Consider the following 22,033-nt stretch of genomic DNA (forward strand, 5'->3'; position numbering starts at 1 on the left):
GCACCGAGAAAAAATTAACACAGATTATACGTCCTATGACGCTTAAATAAATAATTATTTAGAGTACCTTTATTAACATGTCCATCTAGATTGAGTCGCTTGTGGGAAATCTCATTTTAAATTATACGGATCGAAGTGTTTATAGTTTAACGTTTTTGTATCATTTGCTTTTGAGAGTGTCCTGATTTCGTAGATTCTTTTTTCCATAAAAACGACCTAAAAATAGCTAATCTATTACATTGATCATCGAACATTAAGTTGTTGAAAGAAGGCTATTTTAAAACTTTCATTTCACATGCGCATCTACCTCACTTCGATGAATCGAAATGGATTTAGATCCAACGTTAGTACATCGGAGACTTCCGAATAGCTAACCCTCCAGCCAACAACTGACAACGATTATACTATTGCGGTGGATTAGCAGGCATCTGTTTTACCTTCTTTTTTTTCTGGCCAAGCCGTCGTACATATAATTTTTCAATTTTCGACACTTACCAGCCATGACTGCATCTTCTGGTTACTCCAACTGCTATTACTGCCACTGCTTGTGGTGGTATCGAGACGAGCGAGCTCCTCAAAGTTTTCGAAACTCTCTCAGCTTCGACAGAGTGGAAACACCGCAAACAGCACTCTCTTTATGGAGCCGCGCCACTTACTCTGCCATTTGCTAACGATAATGATTAATCAGTGTCCGCTCTCCCCAAAACACAACGTAACGCCCAGCCCGTCTCAATGAATTCTTCACTCAACGCCCGGCGGTCGCCACTCAGCGGCTAATGCCGGGGGTATCAGCGGAATGAACAGAGACGAGGACCAGTGGAGCGACACAGTCGATAAAAAAGAGTGGGTTGAACGACCCCTGACCATTCGTCCAACCAACCAGGCACTTTGTCCATCGCTGTTCCAAAGGAAGCTCATCTGTGGATCTCCCTCACTCGTGTCCCGTCGACGTAGCTGCTACCGCGGCTTCTGCTATCGCCACTGTTTCTATGGAACCGATGCAAGAAGATGGGGGTTAGATTGCAGGCGGTGCAGAGAGATGAATATTTTTCAGTTAAATCAACTGACCGTTCGCTCAGGCCTTATTTTCCCTATTTCATACCACAGCACATACTTGGGAGGGTAGTGGCTGCCGCTGCTTTGAGCACTCCGCCAGCTAGCGTAGGAGCGAGCCTCTTCGGCCTGGCACGAGGGTTAGGGGAAAACTGAGGGCGTGCCAGCTGTTGCTCGGTGGACACCGCTTGTGTGGACCTCACTCCCTGGCCGGATTCGGGTTCTCAGAAAACTACGACGTCGTTACAGGGGCTGGTGAATTTGCCCGGTTCCAGCTGCCGAGTTGGCATGAGGCTTGCTTAGAGCTCTTTCGGCAACCCGATGACTACCTCAACGAAAAGGGTGATTAGTTTATTGAACAGGGCGGCAGTGTAAAACGTTATCTACCTTTTATGGATGACCTGTCAACACGGCCTGACATCTGGAGATACACGCGTAGTTAGATGAAATAAAAAATTATAGAAAAATTCTAAGAGAAAGATTCAGAGCCTTTGGCTAAGTGTCACGGGCACATATGGCCAGCAAATAGAAAAAAAAGTTTACAAAATGCCCTGAAAACCGTTACATACGCAGGGGTGAAATAGCGACCGTAACGCCACTCATCTACACGCCTTTTATGCATGAAATAGTTTTCCGCAGATTTCAATCTAAGATGCATTTAAGGCTATGTAAAATATATGCTCGACTAGGTTTCGTATGCTCTCTGTACAGTCTGTTTTGTTTCCAATGCAAGCTCTTTAAGACCATTAATAGTGCTGTTAGACTAGCTAACTTTTACGTATGCACATTAAGGGTACCTCGTAAATCTATTATAATGACAATGCTTAAAAAACGTCTCTTAAAAATGCTTCGAAAAAATAACGAGAATCAAAACAATGTGAGAAAAAAAGAGACTATAACGAAATCATAATATAATAATAACTAAAGTCTATCCATATAGGGCTACTCTACGACACGGTAATACCCACCAAAACGCTAAAAATCTTGAGAACTTCAAATCGTTTTAAATCGTATAGAAAAATTGTTAGATGTCACACTTTACCTCTACGTATGCGCGCGTAGGAATAAAACGTAGCGCATATAAATCATTGTTTACACTATTTATTGGTTTATCGGACTGAAATGTATTAAATCACTTATTATTAGGCGTTTACTTATTAACGGAAAATTGAGGCCATCCAGCGCTGTATTTATGACATCACTTCGCGCCGGTCGGAGCATTTGACTATTTGAAGCATGTGTACTTGACGGATTCGAATGTCGTACTCGACGGACGCAGGGAGGACATGACGTCGATTTAACTACCTTTGCCTCCTCGCGATTGCTTTTGGCCTTCGCGTAATCTTTACAAATATGCAAGGCAAATATTCGGTGTTCGAAGATGAATACGCTCAATACTGACGGACAGTCAGTCATATGTGCCACTGACGAAATAGGCTTTGCAAGCGTTGTTTACTTTGCCTGCAATAGGTCTAGAATAATCCCGTAATGTTTTGCTTAACAACGTCAAAGCATTGCTTCAGGCGTTTAACGGAAAAAGTTAAAACACTTTGACTGCTAGAACTTTCCCAAAAATGTATTTTCTGTTTTCAAATGATGTTTTCACACCACGCTTCCAGCTTTCTATATCGGCTTGTCCTCGATAACAACAGATCTGCGTTGCAGTACATATGTACATGGTTGGAAGGCGCAGCCATTCTCGTAACAGACTTTGTCATTTGAAGCCGTTAATTACTCTTACTAGAAGCGTCACATTATATGGCTAAAATCAGATTAAATACAATTATTATTTTTAGATATCACCTTGACACGTTAAAGAGCCGCCTAGATATTTAGATGACTACTCTCGTAATGACTCCACCTGACTTGACCTGCTAACCCTTTAAGCCCCCTCCCATAATTCAGAATCGTAGACCATGCGAGCAGCCTGCTACTACCTGTCCCTTTATAGCTGCAATTGAACAAGTGAAATGACTGAACCATGGAACAAGCCTCGGGTCCTACACGCTTTAATCAGGGTAAAAAGTAAGGATCAGCTCCTTTACTTCCGACATCTCAACTGTATATATCCGAGTCGCTCGTGAGGGCATTGGGAGGGCACTGATTCGGCGAGAATAATTTAAAAACCACCCTCTTGCATCTTTCTTCATCATTTACTTTCCCCATCTTCATCGTCCTTTAAATCCTTTGTGCCTTCCACCATAAAGGACGTTGTTACTTCACCGCACAAATAGGGACTAGCTGCCGTCAGACCCGACGGCTGGGGACTGGACGCTTGGGCATCGTAATGAAATTGTCTGAACCGAACCCAATAAGTGGCCCGTCCGGAGCTCAGCACTTCGATAGGAATGCCGCTACGCATCATTCGGCCTGAAGCTTTCCGTCTTGAAAGTCACTTAAGGAGCAAGGCTGCAAACATAACCCATGGTTAGATGGGTTTGGATGTGGGCTCGACCGAGCCTGTGTGTGAGGGGTAAAACCAATATCCAAAGCACGATCGAAATAAATAAAAAAAGCGAAAGGGTTATGCAGCTCGATAAAAGCCAACGATAGTCCTTTTAAAGGACCTACTTTCTTTTTCTTCCTACACACACACATCTATTTACTATAGATTTCTCCTCGAAATATATTTGAATAAATTTTTCGCCGTTTGAACCGCTTTCACCCTTTAGCTGCCTGTAGCGTGCCCATGAGTGCATACGAATGTCTGTATATGTATCAGCTTTACTCACTGAAAGGATGGCACTGCGAGAGTTCCCATATGGTACCCCCGTTACGAGTCTATAGAAAGAGCAGTCGCGCGTGCAAAGCCAAAGGCTATAAGAGCATGCCTATAGTCGTATATATGAACATGTGTATTATTGCTATTATTGACAAGATCTACGGAACGACAGGCAAAGCAAGAATATATATATATATTCGCCTCGACGAGCGGTAAAAAGGGCCAGGCGTCTGTTGATGCATTTAAGGGGCGTAAAGCTGTATGTGATGTTGTGTAAGGAAAAACCTGCGTCAACCGTCATCTAGTGGCGGGCTGGTACAGGAAAGCGTGTACACCGAGTTAGACATCGAGCATCCACACGTTTTCTACGGGCAAAGTAGAAAAAATACGGAGAGTGGAAGGGGGAGAATATAGAGTGACTAAGGACTTTTTTCCACAAGAATTCTTATTGTCATGTTTGCAGAGCAAAAATATTGCAAGATGTTCGACATCAGCGTCTGGCTAGTCGCTTTCTCTTGAAGCAGACCTGCGGCAGATACGTATACTTTTTTTTCAAAGTGTTGTCTCTTAACAATTCCAGTGTAGATTTTAGCTATGAGAAAACCAGATGGGTTTAGGTGAATTCACACAACTGTCTATATTCATGGATTATTGGAGTGTTGGAACCAAGGGCCGTCTACTGTTTATTTTACTTCAAACTCGTTAAAACTTTAAAGAAATATACGGCGGCGTCATTTTTCCAAACCGGGTTTTAAGGGACGTAACACATATATAGCAAAGGAAGTGGGTACCGACTAAACTATGGAGGACCGGTACTGGCCTCATGTCTTTCTTGTCAGCATCCTTTTTCCTCAACGCGACTTTTTCCTGTTAGACAATGGCAGAACCACCACTGGAATAGTTTCCTTTATATATCTACCTTCCGCTTGCTTCATGATTTTTCCATGTAGCTAGACTCGTCATTCGGAAACGAAACATGTTAGAAAAGACCAAGATATGTTGGCGCCTCATGTTCTTCGTGACCTATGCGTGGTAACCGGTAGATGTTTTCCCTGCCAACAGCAGGAAATTGTAGTAAGAAATTAAAAAGAGAACAAAGGTACGGAGGGCATAGACTTCACGTAAATGTAGGTATCTTAAACATTTATCTTAGCAAAGCGCAGCAGATGAGCTCATGCTTTTCACTTCTTCGCAGCTTTAGGAGGAAACTTGAGAAACATCTTGAAATGCTTCGCCGCATGGTTTCTTCTAGCTGTTCCCGTAACGGTACTCGAAGGCGCCAGGAGGCAGCCCACGATGGGCAGAGTAGCACGAAGGACTAGGAGTCGGAATGAGAAGGCAGGCAGCAGCCGTAATAGAGGCCAGCAAGCGAAAGTCGTCGTCACAGAAGCTTGCGAGAAAAATGTTGTATCGTGAACAAATTCCTGCCGCGACACTCTTGGCATTAGCTTACCGCGTGAGATAACATGGCGGTGCTTGCCCATATAGAAGCAGAATGGGCAACCACTCTGAAAAAACGATATCACAGAAACATCTTAAACAAAAGACGACCGCCGATGGAATGAATAGAACAAAGCTCACTAGCAGTTTACTGCTAGACCTGAAATAAAGTGATCGCACGAGCAGTCCGTATAACCAACATAAAGAAATAAGACGAGAGCGTTAGAGATAGAGAGAGAAAAAGAAGGTCGCAGAGATTTGAGTGGCTCCATGCTCTTAATTGTGTAGTGGAGTTGTTTCAGGCATGTTAAAGGCTCGGAGATACAACGGCAGAACGGGAGTTGCCCTGTAAGATAGTGTCCATCTAGAAAAGATGTTTCTGAAGCACGCACATCTATGTATAAATGTACACGTTACAATTTTGAGAATTTTAAGAACCTGTATGTTTTTTTATTTATTTAAGTACACTTATTTTGTAGTGCATGTTTTCGGCAGAGCTAATGTATATATAAACAAGTATGTCTATTATGCGATATTCTTATATGCGATTAATGAACACATTCTTAGATAAACTAATATGCTACTGACCGAAATCTACCTTATTTCAGCCTACTCCTGTTTCTTCCTGTTTATTCATCTACACATATATATATATATATATATATATATATATATATATATATATATATATATATACACACATATATATATATACGAAGCCATTTCAAAACGCATAGTGAAGCACAGTAATTTTTACCTTCAAGTTAATGTTGTACTATTTTTCGTTTCATAGCCTTTGTAGCGTTTTTTTGCTAACACGCCATCTACCCATCCACGCCGGCAGCTGCGTGCTCCACCATATTACGCTGCCTGGTAGGCTGCAGATGGGTGAGATAAAATAATAATACGCCATAGAGTATATACGCTTGGAAAGCTGAGAACGCACAGAGCACACAGAGAGAAAATACGACTCTCCAGGGGATTAGTTAGTATCTCTAGTATACTGATAAAAGACGTTCGTTACCTTGCTTTGTTTCTTTGGCTTCTTTTGTTTCATTCTGCTGATACTGCTGCTGCTGCCGCCGCTGCAGGACGTAAATACCAAAGCGCGGTGGACTGATCGAAACTTGGTGTAGTCGGGCCGCCCGATGCCTATAGTACGCTGGGCGAATGTACATCATCATTGCTTGAGTATTACTACTAGCACCGCTGACGCTTTGCCATTGACACAAGAGGGCACTGTTATGTGAAATGAGCATCAATTAGGTGAGCGACAGAACCTCTATGTTGTGGCCTTACACCTGCCGGGCTTCAAAGTTTATTTCTACGTATATTTCGTGTTGTACGTAACAAGTGCATCCCGACTAAGTAAGTGATGTACATCAATAACAGGCCTAGCTTAAACATAGCTAGGTTTCTTTCCGAAAGAAGGAATAATGCTGTGGCCTAAGTAAACTTTTTATGTACCAGGAAACAACTCGTGCCAAACAAATTTAATTTCACACTTTTTTCGTGGTCATAGCTTTTAAGCGTAATCCAACCAGATAAAGTGATAATAATGTCCACCTTTTCTTTATCACGCAGATGGATCGTACAGCTGAGCCAAATTCAAATGCACGTTATTCCTACAAAAGTGTGTTTTATTCTCGATGGTATGTAAATCTTGTCGTTTGTTTCGTCTTTATCGGCCTTTGCCCACTGTGTTCCTATCAGTTATCTGTAATAGAGTCTGCTGCCTCTGTGCACGCTAACAGCGGTAATACTCAAACAGACAAGCTGATCATCACCGTCCTGGCTTATCTATTCGACGTTTTGCCCTCACCCCATGTCCTTTACTCTTATAGGGCCTTACAGCTTACCTTTTTCAATTCTGTCTCCCAAGCATACGGAAATCCCGCTCCTGGCATCCCATCTTCAAGAAAGATACTCGGCCTTTACGCAAAGGGCATCTGTTAGAGCAATTCCTAGCAAGTGACACAGCACTACATTGCCAACTCACACTGCGCAGTTCGGCCATGTGCTGTTCTTGCCACAAGCTGTGGTCTTACTAGAGCTCTCGGGGCCTCGTCCGTACCCGTGATACCCTAGTTACGCGTAGAGAAGCCTGCTGCGTCTTAGAATATCCGTTATTCGTCACTGCCATCTCCCGTTTGTCCCTGTGAAGCTTGCCGGCAAACGGGCCAGATTGCGAGGCACAGTCAGTGGCCATCGTTGCTACGGCAGTATCCGCCAAAAACCTCTTCAAGCAGCTTTTTTTGTACACCAGCAGTAGTAGTACTGGTACGTAGCTTTACCTCTCTCGCTCTTCTCACCTTAGGCGCGAGGTCACATGAAAACGGACCAGCTAGTCCATGGGCTATCGACGAGCAGCAACGTCCGAACGAGCTCTTCCAATTAAGTCTCGTCACTGTTGCCTAGCGAGCGTGGTCGCCGGCCCGAACGGACTTGGGTGGATCAGCGACGAGTCTGCAGGGGACATTAAATGCAGCACATCGCTGATACCATCTACAGATATGCCCCTGTCTCGTCCTGGCCGGGCATTAGGGCGCAAAGGGTGGAGAGAAGTGGCGAAGTGGGATTCACGGTAAGCGTCTCTTTTCCTGATTGCGTTACTAGAGTTGGTTCGGTGGCCATGGTTAACACAAAGCCATCTTCAGTAAGTTTGCTCGCCAAAGAAAGCAGGCGCGTTTCGTCAGTAAGCGGTCTGCAAGGGCAACGCCGTCACACTTTCTTTGCCGCCCTGCCGTGCTAGTAGCGACGGAAGTCTTTGTTCATTTACAAAAAAAAAAGCGGACCCAGACAAGCCGGTAGAGGAACAATCGCACCGGTACGTGTATCTCAATGAAGTGCGTACTGGTGATGTATTATTACACATATGCCAATCAACTTGTATAAAATAGAACGTTGCAAAACAAATATGCGAGACTTAAGGAAATGTTAATGCTTGCTTCCGTTTGTTTTTCTTGTAACTTTGCCAGCTTTTTTCAAATTCTATAGCAAAGTAGACGAAGTTGAAAAGTTGATTTAGCCACAGTGTGTAGGCTAGACTAGCATGACATGGATTATCGTGGTACATGGTCACAGATAACTACACAGCAATCGTCTAACTTTAGAAAGCGTGCATCGAACTATTCAACCGTCAATGCTTTTATGCTATAGGCGAACGGTATCGACGATCATTGTGTTAAAATTGCATAACCTATATATTGGAAGGTAACACTGTTTTAAACACTTATCGATAGGGTTACTTAGGACAACGGCCACAGACCTACAGAGGTCGTGTAATGATGAGGTGTTTTTGACAGACTCGATTTAAAAAGATAGTGCACTCATGCGTTGCATTATAGTCGAAATTAAATATCAGGGTAATAATTTAAAAATTGAAACATGTTTAATTAACATCTTAAAACGTTATTTTATGATAACATCTAATGGCCTTTATCTGCCTCTTATGGATTGATAAAAAGCGACCCTAATAGAACGTTAACGTTGTTTGTACAGCTAAAAAAAATCATTTCTGGATGGATACTGAGTTTCTACGGTTGAATTGGACTGCCAGAGTTGTTGTTGTTGCTGTTTATATCGTTGCTCCTGTGTACGCTCACATCAGGGTTATTCGTGATGAAATTTCGGGCACTTCCAGGAGCCTTTAGAGGTTTAGCAAAAGGTACATGATGCTATTATTAATTATTATTAGCTCCAGAATATTTAACAGTTCGTCACGAAAGTCAGAGTCCCCTAAAAAGCCATTTTTGCTGGTCTCTCAAATCATAGCTTTCAAAACAAGTACACAAGACTTTCTTCGGTCATTCGTTCTTTGCCTACAATAGCCGTTTTCTAGCGCATCAGCCTTGATCTGAAAGCGGGTCATAGAGCCAGCCTTTTTTCACATGAGTTATACACTAACAAAAAAAGCTAGAGCTTTGATAAGAGCAAATCCTCCCGCGAGGGGTCAATACTCAACGCAACTGCTTGCATAGAATGCGGCAGACACAAGTAAAAAAATTCAGGAATAGGGGCAAATCGAATTCGGTTTTTGGTCCAGATGTGCCCTCGAGGCTGGAACAGAGCTCGCTTAAACTGTTCAGCTCCTAATGCTTTCTAATCATACATCCGTGGGAAACAAAAATTTTACTAGATATGCTTATTCAGGATGTTGGTGATTCAATTATTCAAAAATAAAAGGATAGGTTCCTGTTTCAAGTAGCTGCTCTCATCAAGTTTCGTCAACGAGTCATTCTGGTCTTTGATTGTCCTTCCTTCGCTTAAACACAGCAAACAGGCCAATTCGATTAAAATATTTATTGTAACCCTTATTCTCAAATAGTAAGATTGATACGTTTGCCTACATGCTTAGTTTACATTTAAAAACAATAATCGCTTCTGATTAAATACTATGCGAGATTTTCTTTCGTTCATATTCTCGCTTTAGCATTCGTCCTATGTATATTAAAAACATTCAGGGTCCAAAGCCTTACAGCATAAAAGCGCAATGGGATTATTTTAAACGATCCGCAATAAACTGTCTGTCCGGCACCGTCGCCGCTGTCACCGAGAAGCCATGTAACAGTTTGAACGTATCGTCAACCTCGGCACTGAAAATTCGCGGATGTTGATTTTGAACGTTCTCGAGCAGAGACAAATAACGAACTAGACCTGGAAAGAACTTAATCAGTCTAACAAATACCCTACGCGCGCGTTATGCTAATTCATGATTTTCGTAATCATCAATATAGGAAACAAGGGTTTCATGACTCTGACCGATGTTACCTTTCTAGTACATATAGGTACCTCGCAATATTTATCATGCTCAGAGAGTTCAATCACTGATCAACCTGCCTCGGTAATAAATCTAGTGCACTAGTGCGCTTTAAATATAATAATTCAATTAATCTCAGGACGGCTATTTCCAGAACCGCCTTGTGACTGTAACTAACCCGGCTCGTAAAGCCATTATATACATCGCATCGCATAGCAGATCCAGTTTATCACTATTGAATCTGATTGTAATTAATCGTATATTCCGAACGAACATACATTTGTAATAACATTTGTTGCTGAACGAACAAAATCTATGACGCTGTTTCGAATTTTCTGTTAGCCAAACGCAAGCTTGAAAAGTCGCGCGTGTCTTTGGAGTGTCATTGCACGACGCATAGATGTCAGTGAGCCGTTGCCTGATAAACGTACTACTGTTTATGTTACTCAGCCTTTTTATCGCTTTACGTGATCACGGCCACTTCCTGCTCAGTTGCCTCACGGACAACCTTGAGGTTATAATGAGAATCAAGACAGCCGCGAACGGAGTTCTATAGGAGCGTTAATTGTGACTGCTTAGGCGTACACCAAGAGCGATAGTGTCACACTTCACATCCGTCGTGGAAAACCTATCGAGGTTTTCTCGTGCTTCTGTGAATGCAGCAACCTTCAACGGCAAAGTCCAATCAGACACGTCAACCAGGATGATGATAATGTCTAGTCGACTTGCCAGGCGGCTGGGCACAGATCTGCGAAAAGGTGCCCATCGCAGTTTGAAGGCATGCGAACGTGGGACCATTGAAGTTTGCTTGGGTACAGACGAACAGGATAAGTTAGCATAGCGAAATTGTTAGACCCCGCCAGTGAGAGAAGGCTATCCGTCGATCATCAGGGGAACGTTCATGCGAGCACCATGAATGGAAATAGTGACTCATGACTTAGGCGAAGATATGATCATATACTGTTCGGTCGGTCACCGACTGTAGCGCAAAGAATCATGAGGCCAGGAGGGAAACTTTGAAAATGTTCAGCCTCTAAAAGACCTGGGGAACAACAGAACACAGGAAAGACATGCTACTGCATTACTTCTTTTTCGTCAATAGATCAACGACTCTGGCCGGCGGAAGGCGTTTGCGCTCCGTTGTTCCTTCTAATCTTATAATACTGGATTTAGTTCATGCAATCCGCCGTGGAAAGAAACAATCGGTTCTGATGTGGGGTGAACTGGTCGTTTCCGGTCGTGACAGAAAATTATGAACGTTTTACTTTGCCGCCATTTTTGACCGTCATTGTTACAATATTGCACAGTGCGCCCTATGATGCTGTCTGTTGGCGTTGAGTTAGAAGCGTCTCTGTGGATAAAGAAAGATCATCTGTTCAGCTTGTATGACGAAAGCAAAGATGAAATGGTTCGAGATAATAATTTTACGAATTTGGAATCGATAATAAGCACGAAATATACCATGGAAAATTGTGGAAGGCGCAGGTTTTATGCAATATATGCAAAAATAAAAGCCAGAAAGTAATTTACAGGAAGAAGATTGGCGATGAAAGGCGGGCAAGGGGAACGCATGGCATTGGTACAACTAGTGCTGAAGGACCCTACTGTTATAGCAACAACTAAATAAAAGCTAGCATGGAAGGCGTCTCACTAAGTCTTGGTCTTTACATCTACGTACGTAGCTCGAGCCATTAGACTTCTACGACGGAGAAGTCTGCGTCGTGCAATTCATCAGTAAAGGTCGCTAAAAATCACGACAGAGAAGCACCTTCAGTCCTGATTACGGATCCGTTTCTCTGTACACCCGTCAACTTACTGACTTTACAATATGATAAATGATCTTAGAAATATCAACAACTTCTCAAGCGACGGCCATTCCTGCCGTTTCCACAACCATAGTTCTTTTTTAAACTCTTTTTTTAATTTAAAGCTGTAGACGGTCCTGACGAACGTGCTCCTACGATCTTATTTCTCCTATGCTCATCCTAAGGCATCTTGAAGAACAGAAAAACACGGCCAGTCTTTAATCTGCACTTTACATGGTTTGCAGCAAGAACCTCATCGTCGTCCTGTAGCCGAAACTTTTATCTGTCTATTTTACCGCCCGGCGTTGACGATAACAGACATTCCCAGTCAATAATAGTTGAGACCCGTCGGTGTACGTGCCCAACCGCGCGGTCTTTTACTCGAGCCACGACTCCCGCTTCTTTTATTCCCGTGCTCCACAATTGTAGCATCGGCAACTCGTTGTCCCCCCGTCTTATCCCTGGGCCCTTCTCAGTTTCGCCGATGAAATGGACAGTTTTTTCATGTTGGTTGGAGAAAGTATTCAGCCACTCTGGCAGGCCAAACCGAGCTGGATGGACCAGACCGGAATGAAAAGAGACGACACATTCGTTTTACCTGTTTCATTAGATCTGCTGTTCTGGGTTAAGCCAAGCTGGAGATGAGAAAAAGACAAGAGAGGGGCATCGGCTCATGGAGGCATTTTTAGGGGCACTACGACGACAATCAGCCGAGACGGTTGCTACTGTTGGCGGAGCCACCAGTTTTCCACATAGGTTGTAGTCTCGGAAAGGCCACAACGGTCACAACCCTATACAACCGCCTTTCGCTACAGGAAGCAAGTACAGAATGAGAGAAGTAAGCAGCAAACGTGTTTTGTCGGCCATGCCTGTCTGTACCTATATGTCCGCCCGTATTGCCCCTGCTTACAATCCTGAACGACTAGGGCACTCACTCCTCCTTATTCTATTGTTCTTTTCCCCGCTCCCTATGTGTTCCTTTACTATGGTCTTTGTGCACATTACTGCTTGGGCCAGCATCTCACGCTTAGCGGATGTACGGATCTTCTTTCTATATTGCAGTGCAGGCTGTGTGCCACTTAATAAAAATCTCTTACCGCTGTCACTAGCGACATCTCAATGATTTCGTCTCCCTTCACTTTTGTATTTCCCCCATTCCCCTTGATCCAAGACATTGCCTATATTGTCGGTCCACCCTGTCCCACCCCACCGTAGTGGCTCACGAAACCATACCGTTTCATAACAGACACATTGTTCATCAGTGGCTGTCTTCATCCGATTTTGTGTAGCAAACGGAGATACCAACAGCGGTCTGATAATGGGAATTCCCCCCCCCCTCCCCCCGTACTAACTGGGCAGCGCTGACCTACGATGGTGGTCCCTTGTTCAGACAGATTTGGTTCGTCTGCATGTCCGCCGTGCTTAGCAGACATCGACTGCTATTCGGGTTTCGGAAGACACCCCCCAAATCACCATTTCCCTCTGGCTCGTGGCCTTTTCTGCTTTTCTAAGCGAATTAGGTTCCATCTTCTGTCTTAATCAGTGCCGATCGTCTCTCCGAGCCACCCCTAGAAACAGGCAGCCTAGCCTTACCCCTTTAAATCCTAGTCCATGGGTAGGTGGCTTAGTATTTCTCTAGTTACGGTGAACACTCTTGCCTACGCACATCTCTATTGTGCGACTCACTATTTGTCTACGCTGTCGCGGTTGCTACACGACAGTGATCTGTGTAGGCCGGCATTTCCAGTGTCGTTGCTTGCTGACGGCAAATTCTCTTTATAGCTGGATGCATGTGAATCGGCGACCTGGCCAGGTTTAATGAAGGCAGGTGGCGGTGCGGAAATTGCGTTTGTGCTGGTCAATTCGACTACGTAGAGGGCTGTAGGACGGGAACATAATTGTGATTTACACAGAGGAATGCGACATTTTGAGGGTATTGAGTTGAATGAACAGGGAAGTTATATGGAATGTAGACAAAGTGCGCTTACTTTAGAAATTTAGCAGGGTAAAAAAATAAGACAGTGGACATTACCCATCGGTGATGAAGGCCAAAGTTTGTTACTGGAAGTTTAAGCTCCTCAATTGGTCCACGTAATAATAGATCTGCGTCATTTTCTCTTGTAAACGTGATCTGAACAAAGCGAATATGACAATGCATTTTCGATGTACGTTTAAAAGTACATGACGCTTTGTGGGTCGCGTCATCATAAAAGCACAATGTGCTAACAACATCAACATGGGTCATGTTATACATTGAAGAGTTTGTTTGGAGATTAAATTCGCTTTCAAATAGGAAAAACGTATGACTATGGCAAAGGAGTCTATTATTGGATACATATTGAAATAGAACCTAATATCGGCGGATTAGCGATGAGGGTTCATCGAGAAGAGGCGCAGTTGTAATGCGTATCAGAAGTACCGTACGCATAATACCACTTGAAATCGACAATAAATCGGTCTATTTCAGCACCTGGTGGTGCTGTGCCGGTTATGACGAGTGTCGCTAATTAAATACTGTTTTCTCACATCGTTGATCTAATATACATTTCCAGTTTAACGTGTAAATTTTGCAAGTAATTTATTGTTTATGTAAGCAGCACGAATGTACCAAAAAAAAAAAAAAGAATATATTTTGCGATAACGATCCTATTTTAAGGTTTTCAAATGGTGCTCCATAGGTTGCAACACTTTAATAATCACATATCAGCGCAACTAATTAAACATTTTTCGAAGTAAAATTAATTAGTCCATTTACAGAACGAGTGGTATATATTAGATAGAATCTATGCTACGACAATTATCCAGAAAAATTAAAAAAGAAGTATTTTAACTAACGCTTTATTATAGCTGTCATTTGCGACTAATAGACATGACAAAAAGCTCTAATGAATTTAATAAAAATAGAATAAAAATTATTTAAACGTAAAATATATGTCTACTTTTCACTGCTGTAAAAATAAATAATAATTAATAAGTAACAGATTCATAAATAACCGCTCGCCAACAGCCCCTTTTGTTTTGCACAGTTTACACGGATAAGTTATTCGAGAATAGTATAACTTACGATTTAACAGCATATAGCTTGATCAGTTGGACGTTCCTCGTTTGTATAGTAGGCAGAACCTTGTCATAGAATCAAAAAGACTTCGATGCCGATTCGATCAATTTGGGTTAAATATTTTTCCTTAAGTGGAATCTCCTCTAAATATAGTTGTAATAGCGTGCGCTATGTTATCACGGCAAATTCACATATTTACGACAGTTACGGATGTCAGTGTCGATATTAATAAGGTGTGTTACCTGTGAAGTGAACGAGGTTACTTATTTCGATCCGATCTATAACTCGGCTAAATCGCTAATGTAACAAACAACGAACAGGCAAAATCAACGGCAGTAACGAAATATTAACTGAAAGCATTATGGCCCCTTGAAACATCATTTTAAATACATTTAATCAGCGGTTTAAATCGTTCTTGTGTGACCACTAAAAGATGAGTTCAATTTAACTCAACCATAAACCTACTATTTCAGACAATACTATTTCAAATTTTACGCCATTAAACATTGCCTTAGGATGCGTGTAACCAATGAAGATTATGACATACTCTAATTAGTACTTAACCATACCTCATCGAAGTTAAATAATGTTGTACGCTAAGTGAGCAATCGGCCCATTTTTTTCGTTCGTTCACGAATCATCCCGTCTTCTGGACACTTCCACCCCCCAATGCCTTTTCGTAATGTACTGGTTTTTTTTCATATTTTTTTAGCGTAATCCTGGCACTTTTCAGCGGATCGGACCCTGCCTGTTCATATACAAAAGTGCTCGCTTGCTAGTTGGCTAAAAAAAAAAGGATGTTGACGTCTCACGTGGTCACGCATAGGGTCGTCCATCCGAATTGAATTTGCCACCTTCATGCCTTACGGTTCATACCGCTGCCGCTATCACCAGCACGGGCTGAAAGAGCCGTAGACTGCTCAAGAGTACCCCTTTAGGGAGGACTCCTATATCTCACTCTAACGCGCTTTTTTTCCCATCCTTGTTTTTCCCCTGTGATCTCTCCTTCATCGATGTGCATCTGCTAGCTTCTCGGCCCACGCTCCGTTAGTCCGCTTGAGACGAGCTATGGATGGCATTATTCGATGCGTCCTGCTTCTGGCGCTATTAGTGAGCCTACACCTCGTTGCGTACCACCGAAGGTGCGGCACTGCTTTTTCTCTCGCTAACTCCCTCTAGGACTCTATCTCTCTTCAGGTTTCTTGTTGTCTGCAGAACGCTCGTTGGCATTCGAAGCCCGGGGCGTCACCTACCCTGCAGCGCTAGTACCGACAGGGTCTGGTCTAGTCGAGACACTCGACGAAAAGCGCTCTCCTTACTCAGTGGCTCAGGAAAGCGAAAGAAAGAGAAGGAACTAGAAGATTGGTTCAGTACTGCTCTTTAGCCCTACAGTCGGCCTCCATCTCCTCGAGACTACCTGTCCATAAGGTATAGCAAAGGCCAACACTTCTAATAGACACGGACTTCCTCTCAAGTATACAGATACTCATCGGCTTACAGGCTGATTTACCGTACGCGCCTCCACGGTTATTCACAGCATTTCAGCCGATAGGGGCTCTGGGCCGAGGTTTCGGTGCAGCATCGACTCCCTGGTGGACTATCGTCCCCAACATCATACTCACACAGTCGATCTAGCCACTTGCTTTAGGCCTCTTCTGAGCGCGTCCTTGCTCGAAGGCATCGCCGGGGCGAAAAGGGAATCGAATAAGCTTTTGCCATCCTGTCGCAGTGTTGCCCATCGAAGTGTTCCTGAGAGCTTCTGCCTTTGGATCCCGGCCGACTAGCAATCCGTCCATTGGATTCGACGATTCTGACGAGTGGGACTCGCGCAGTGGGAGCCTGTTGACTTTCTCTCAGAGTGATGCTATACATCGATACGCATACTCCCTCAAGCAGTACTGTTGGATCTAAGTAGTGGAGCTTCATTTTTTTCTTCTACCTGGAATGCTGATGGCTAAATCTGTATACTTATCTTTATACTGCCGATACCTTAGGCAATGCTGTTGATAAAAAAAAAGTTGTTATCTTATAGGTGTTGAAAAAAATCTCTGAATATGAAATGTCTTTTTATTTATCAAATGGTCGCGTTAATATACGGTGTTTCTCTTGCGATAATTTTCTCGGAAATTTTGGCAAAGCTCTCTCACTATTATCATCATGTTGATATGCAAAGTAATGCTAACCGTATCCTTAGGCGAGAATAGATAAATCTACTTTTGCGACAATTTCGTGCAATCCATAGTGTCTATACGCATGATTATTGCTTCAGTTCTTAAGATAAGCTTGGTGATGCTTAAACGTTATTATGTTACTTCAATTTGATTTGTTTTTAATAAAGGTTAAAACTTTTTTTCTGTAAGTAAAACTTCCTTTCTTTCTCTGATCTCACTTTTGTATAATGGGCACGACTTTACGGTTGCTTTCATTTCTAGCCTTATTGGTCTGACATTTGCAACAAGTGTTTTCTTAAATCAGCTTTTTAATTAACAACTCACAGACTATTTTGTTTAAAGGGTACCCGCTGTACTGAAATCATCGTATACTTGACAAATAAGGAAGAGGGTAAAGCCGGCGGACCTATAATCCTATCTTTCAGTGTTATTGTACTAGTCCTTCTTCACAGCGTCTGTACACTGTGAAATACGGTTTCTATGTATCAAAATAGAGCGTCCTTGTAATTCAAATCCACTTATGGGGGCTGTCCAAAAACGTGCTTTTGCCGTTTGTGTCCAACGTTTATACTCTGCTGTCGGGGATCGGATTCGTCACGGTGCGACAGTACGTGCAAACATGGTTGATTCGCTCTGGATATCACTCCGCCTGAGATGCGACCACACCATTGTGAAAGATGGTGGCGAACACTCGTGTACGAGTAAGCTGCGAGCGGACTGAAAACCGTCTTATCAATTAGACGACTATGAGGAATATCTGAGTGGCACTTATTTTCACGCAATGATGCTAAAATCACGTTTACGCTGCGAGTCAACGCCTACGTTTGATAACCATGATTTGAACTGGCACGCACATGAACCAATTGAATTATTTCCAGTATCACCTCTTTTGACTCTAAGATGCATACAACTTTTTATTGTTGACAATCGTCTGCTATTTCTGTGCGTATATGTACAAATTAAAAGGCAATCTGTCCATTGCACTTTGGCGCTTGCTTTTCACGCCGTTTCGTCCGCAGACGCAGCAAAAGACTTAGGGGATCCGTAGCTCTTTCAGCCTTATCCTGCGTGTTCGTATGTTACAGTACCGCTAAAGTGGTTCAATCTGAGGTGACCGGCCCATTTGCGCTGGCTTCTCGTGCTACTCGTTATAGTTCTTTCCGGTGTACCACACTGCTGTTTTTCTGTACTAGTACTCACAGCAGAAGGAGAGCAGAACGAAACCGACGAGCCCGTTACACAAACGGCCATTTTACGGATTCGGCTCTTTTCTCATTTTAACTCTTTCTTTTTCTTAACGTTTTCCCTCCGGGACAGCTGAAATCTTCGAAAAATCGGGCCCTGCATCTATCTCCAATTTCGTTTCACTTTCCCAAAGGCATAAAGGTGGTGCCTGTATCATGCAAGCAGACCCAGTCGGCTCGGATCAATACTCGGCGACACAGTCGTCATGGGGACTTTGTCAGTTAGCTCACGGCGGGCTGGCACTGAAAATAGTAGTCTGCCGGAACGCGCTCTCTGTCGATTGGTCCATGCTTCTGGTCTGGCTCCGCTCTGGCGGCAAGGCCACTGAAATTACTGGAAACAAAAGAGTCATTGGGTACGCGGATGAATTCGAAATCAAAGTATCAGATAAAGTTGTGATGGAACGGTGTAAAAAGCGGAGGTTCTAGGAGGAATAGTGGTGATGGTAGGTTTAGCAAAAGTCGGCCAGTTCTACACTTTTGGGCAAACGCTTATGTATGAGGCTTCGGGTTAGTGTACGCGGTATTTTATAGTCGGTTCTCTACGTAAAGAAGGCAAAAGGTTGGCCGACAAATACACACGTCATTGAGTATGCTCGAAATCGCCTATTCGTTTATATCAATATTTAAACATCCGGGTACCCGTATCATAAAATCATCATCGAAATGCTGCCAAGCTTCTTTATTGGCTTCGCTTAATCCATGTATCCACGCTTTTTATGAAGGTTTCGTTTTCGTTGTTGCACTCCCCTTTACCTTTAAAGGGGGCTAAAAGTTCTCTCTTTCAGCTACCCTTGTGGACTACCTCCAGTAAGAGCAACAGTGGAATTACGCCAGCTAATTTCGTTGCGATAAACGCAATCATCGTCCCATAAGTTACAGCCCTAGCCTCTACCGTCAATGACCAGATTCAGCGTTCCTTGACCTCGTTGATTCGACGGCCCATCGAACACCCGATAGTGGGCTCGCTCACTTGATATCGACACCAATGATGGCGCGTCGCGGGAAACACGCGAAGTCGATGCGCTTAAAACCAATCAGCTTCTGTCTAGCAAGCTATGATCGTCGAGCTCAACTAAGGGACACAGGGACAAAGATGACATCCGGAACGTGAGTGGAGTGCCGATACGTGTAGCGGATGCAACAGTGACTAGGGGGTGGCGGTAACGACAACCAGCTCGGTAGCCGCAATTGCGAAACATAGACGCTAGGTTGGAAGCTGGCGAAAGACCTGGGATATTGGCGCCTACGACGAACCCCCGCAAATCTTACGGCGTAATCACAAAATAACCCTTTGGTGCGGAGGCAGGGAAATATGAGGTTGCGCAATTGTTGTACATTGTTGCCCTGAGGAATTATATACAGGGGAAGGGCATCGGATAAAAGATGGGGCCAGTAGATAAGAATTGAGAGGCCTTAGCTAGCGTCGGCGTCAAAACGCAGGAGGATTCGCTAAGGATAATAGCACATTGTGGAAAACGGCGGTCTATAATAAGTAGCAGAGCTAGTATGACTCTAGACTAGGAGCCTCGCTCATAACTTTATACCTGTGTACAGCAGCGCATAGCGGAGGTAATGACGGGAAGAAGGGAACGCCGGCACGCCGCTCTCTGGTAAAATTGTCCGTGACGTTTCCGTTGTAGTCAACGACTCCAATGTTACTATTTTTCGACTAATAGCCGTCGTAGGCGTCATCACCACCCTGAGTGTCGAGAACTGGTGAAACGGAATGGCCGTGCAAGCAGCATGAGTAACAAGGGCGGTCGGGATATCTTACTAAAATTTAAGGTCTTGCAGACACTATGATTTCCATAAGGGGTGTCACTGAAAGAAAGATGATGCTAGCAATAGTACCAGTTGCTTTTTTCTTGCTGTTAACAAGAATCTGCGTTCGAGGTTGAGTGCACATATGGCTACTGGCCTCTGCTTCTCTCGACTTGAAGTTCCTGACTTTTCAGCGAGCACAGCAAAAAGCGTAGTGCTGATGCTGCTTTTACCGCAACAGGGTTCCTGAAGTCGTCTCGCGGGTTTTGTTTCGCGGTCATTGTTGGCGAGGTAGGATTTGCGCTAAAAGATTGCTACCTCATCAGGCCATAGTCCCCGCGAAAAGGCCAACAATCCCCTCGTCTCCCACGAGCAAGCAGCCAAAATAGTCTGCCAACAATTGCTTGCAGAGGTTAAAAGCTAAGAAATTGTGCGCGCCTCTGACACACATTGCTCTCATAGCTGTTCTTTTGCGCTACGAAAATTTATGTCCATAGAAATGAGTACGGACGGGAAGAGCCAAGGGTGAATTCTTCTTTGGCAAACAACCGGTTTTTCTCTATATGTTCTACATACAATGAACGTTTGTGCTACAAAAAAGAGTGTGAGAGCAAGAAGTAATTACTGTTATGTTTTAATAGACTTAGCGAAATAATATTTTAAAAAGTCGTAGGCAGGGAGTCTAAATCATGTGTGGATTGTAATGATAATCTTGTCTGTACGTAAATTTTAGGAAACTGTTAATCCTAATTGCCGAAGATGCTTGACCGAGATCGGCCCCGAGATTCTAGATATGACAAGTAAAATCGAATTTTGTAGAATCAATCAATGAGAGAGCCAGACTTCATTATATAGTAAGATATGATAATGTGAAGTAAACGTTTCTATGGAAAAAAACAAAGAGCAGAACGCAAAACCACATAATGAATGTAATTACCAGACACTAGGAAGAGCATCAATAAAAGTTTCGTAAAATAATTTGAAGCGACACACAGTATTGTTTTTCAATTATTAGGGAGAAAAATCATCTTTTTATAATTACGCTATACGTTAACAAGTATGCATAATCAATTAAAAAATTTCATCGCTGGGATCTGAGCATGTACATGAAAGTTCATATTGTACCGTCAGTTTAGTGAAAGTCACCACTTTTTATACGTTACCGATTTAAATATATCTTACCTGTCCCCTCTTCCTATACTTCAGGAAGACTGTTGAGCAGCAGAACCAGCCGTGAATCGAGCATTGGACAATCAATGGTATGCCCATGAACAATATAAGTGTATTAGATCTTGGCATTGACCTAGTTAAGCTTGTTTTCGTAGGTGTCAACCAACAACTATGTTCTTCTTATCTAAGCACACTTCTTTAAAAAAGCAGAATCGTTTAAATTGTCTTCATGTTTCAGTATTATGCGTTCCCCATTCTTAGGAAGCTGCAAGAGAGCTTCGTCAATCGTAGAAATCCTTAGAATAGATACACAAGATTACTAACGTAATAGATTTCATGGAATATGAACTACGTTGCTTTTGTAAGAAGAGCTAGCCATATCGAACTTAATACACCTTTGGCGTGACGAAATATCAGCAGGCAAAGCCTATAGCTATTATTGACCGTCACACTGAGCGGCGTGTTACTGTGGGCCGCTGCGAGCTTCAGTGGCGCCTTTTCTTTACGCCATTTTGGCCACGCTTCCATCGCCTCACCTCCGACGATTGCACTGACAACAGGGCAGCAACTGGAGACCCCTGTACGTTTCTAATGTTACAAAGCTAATAGTTAGTACTAGCTCAAGGTTTATCACAGTGGATTGTGGCACCTGTTATTGCTGCGGGCGTCGAGTGAGTCCGAAGCGAGTGTGGAGGGTCAGCATGTCGGCAGGATGCCTTCGCTTTCTAGGCTACTACTTCACTGGAATAAGTGAAGGCAAAAATAAAGCAATGGAGACAGAGAAACATTCTTAGAAGATAGAAGCTATTGAGCCGCTCGTTTACAGGCAATTCGGTGTTTCTATGAT

General features: G+C 43.2%; 1 long non-coding RNA gene across 3 annotated transcripts; it reads left to right on the plus strand.

Annotated features, from left to right (window-relative positions):
• Positions 1–6,448: 6,448 nt before the first annotated feature.
• Positions 6,449–20,996, plus strand: LOC147757396 (uncharacterized). Of its 3 annotated transcripts, XR_015321484.1 has the most exons (3): positions 6,449–6,583; positions 6,800–6,867; positions 20,750–20,996. It is a non-coding gene; the product is annotated as an uncharacterized LOC147757396 (long non-coding RNA). The 3 variants fall into 3 exon arrangements; XR_015321485.1 differs by lacking the exon at positions 6,449–6,583 and having other exon boundaries at positions 6,620–6,867; positions 16,035–20,996; XR_015321483.1 differs by lacking the exons at positions 6,449–6,583; positions 6,800–6,867 and adding an exon at positions 6,886–7,799.
• Positions 20,997–22,033: the final 1,037 nt, after the last annotated feature.

Source organism: Varroa destructor, unplaced genomic scaffold, assembly GCF_002443255.2.
Source record: "Varroa destructor unplaced genomic scaffold, Vdes_3.0 BEIS01000002.1, whole genome shotgun sequence".
Lineage (NCBI taxonomy): Eukaryota > Metazoa > Arthropoda > Arachnida > Mesostigmata > Varroidae > Varroa > Varroa destructor.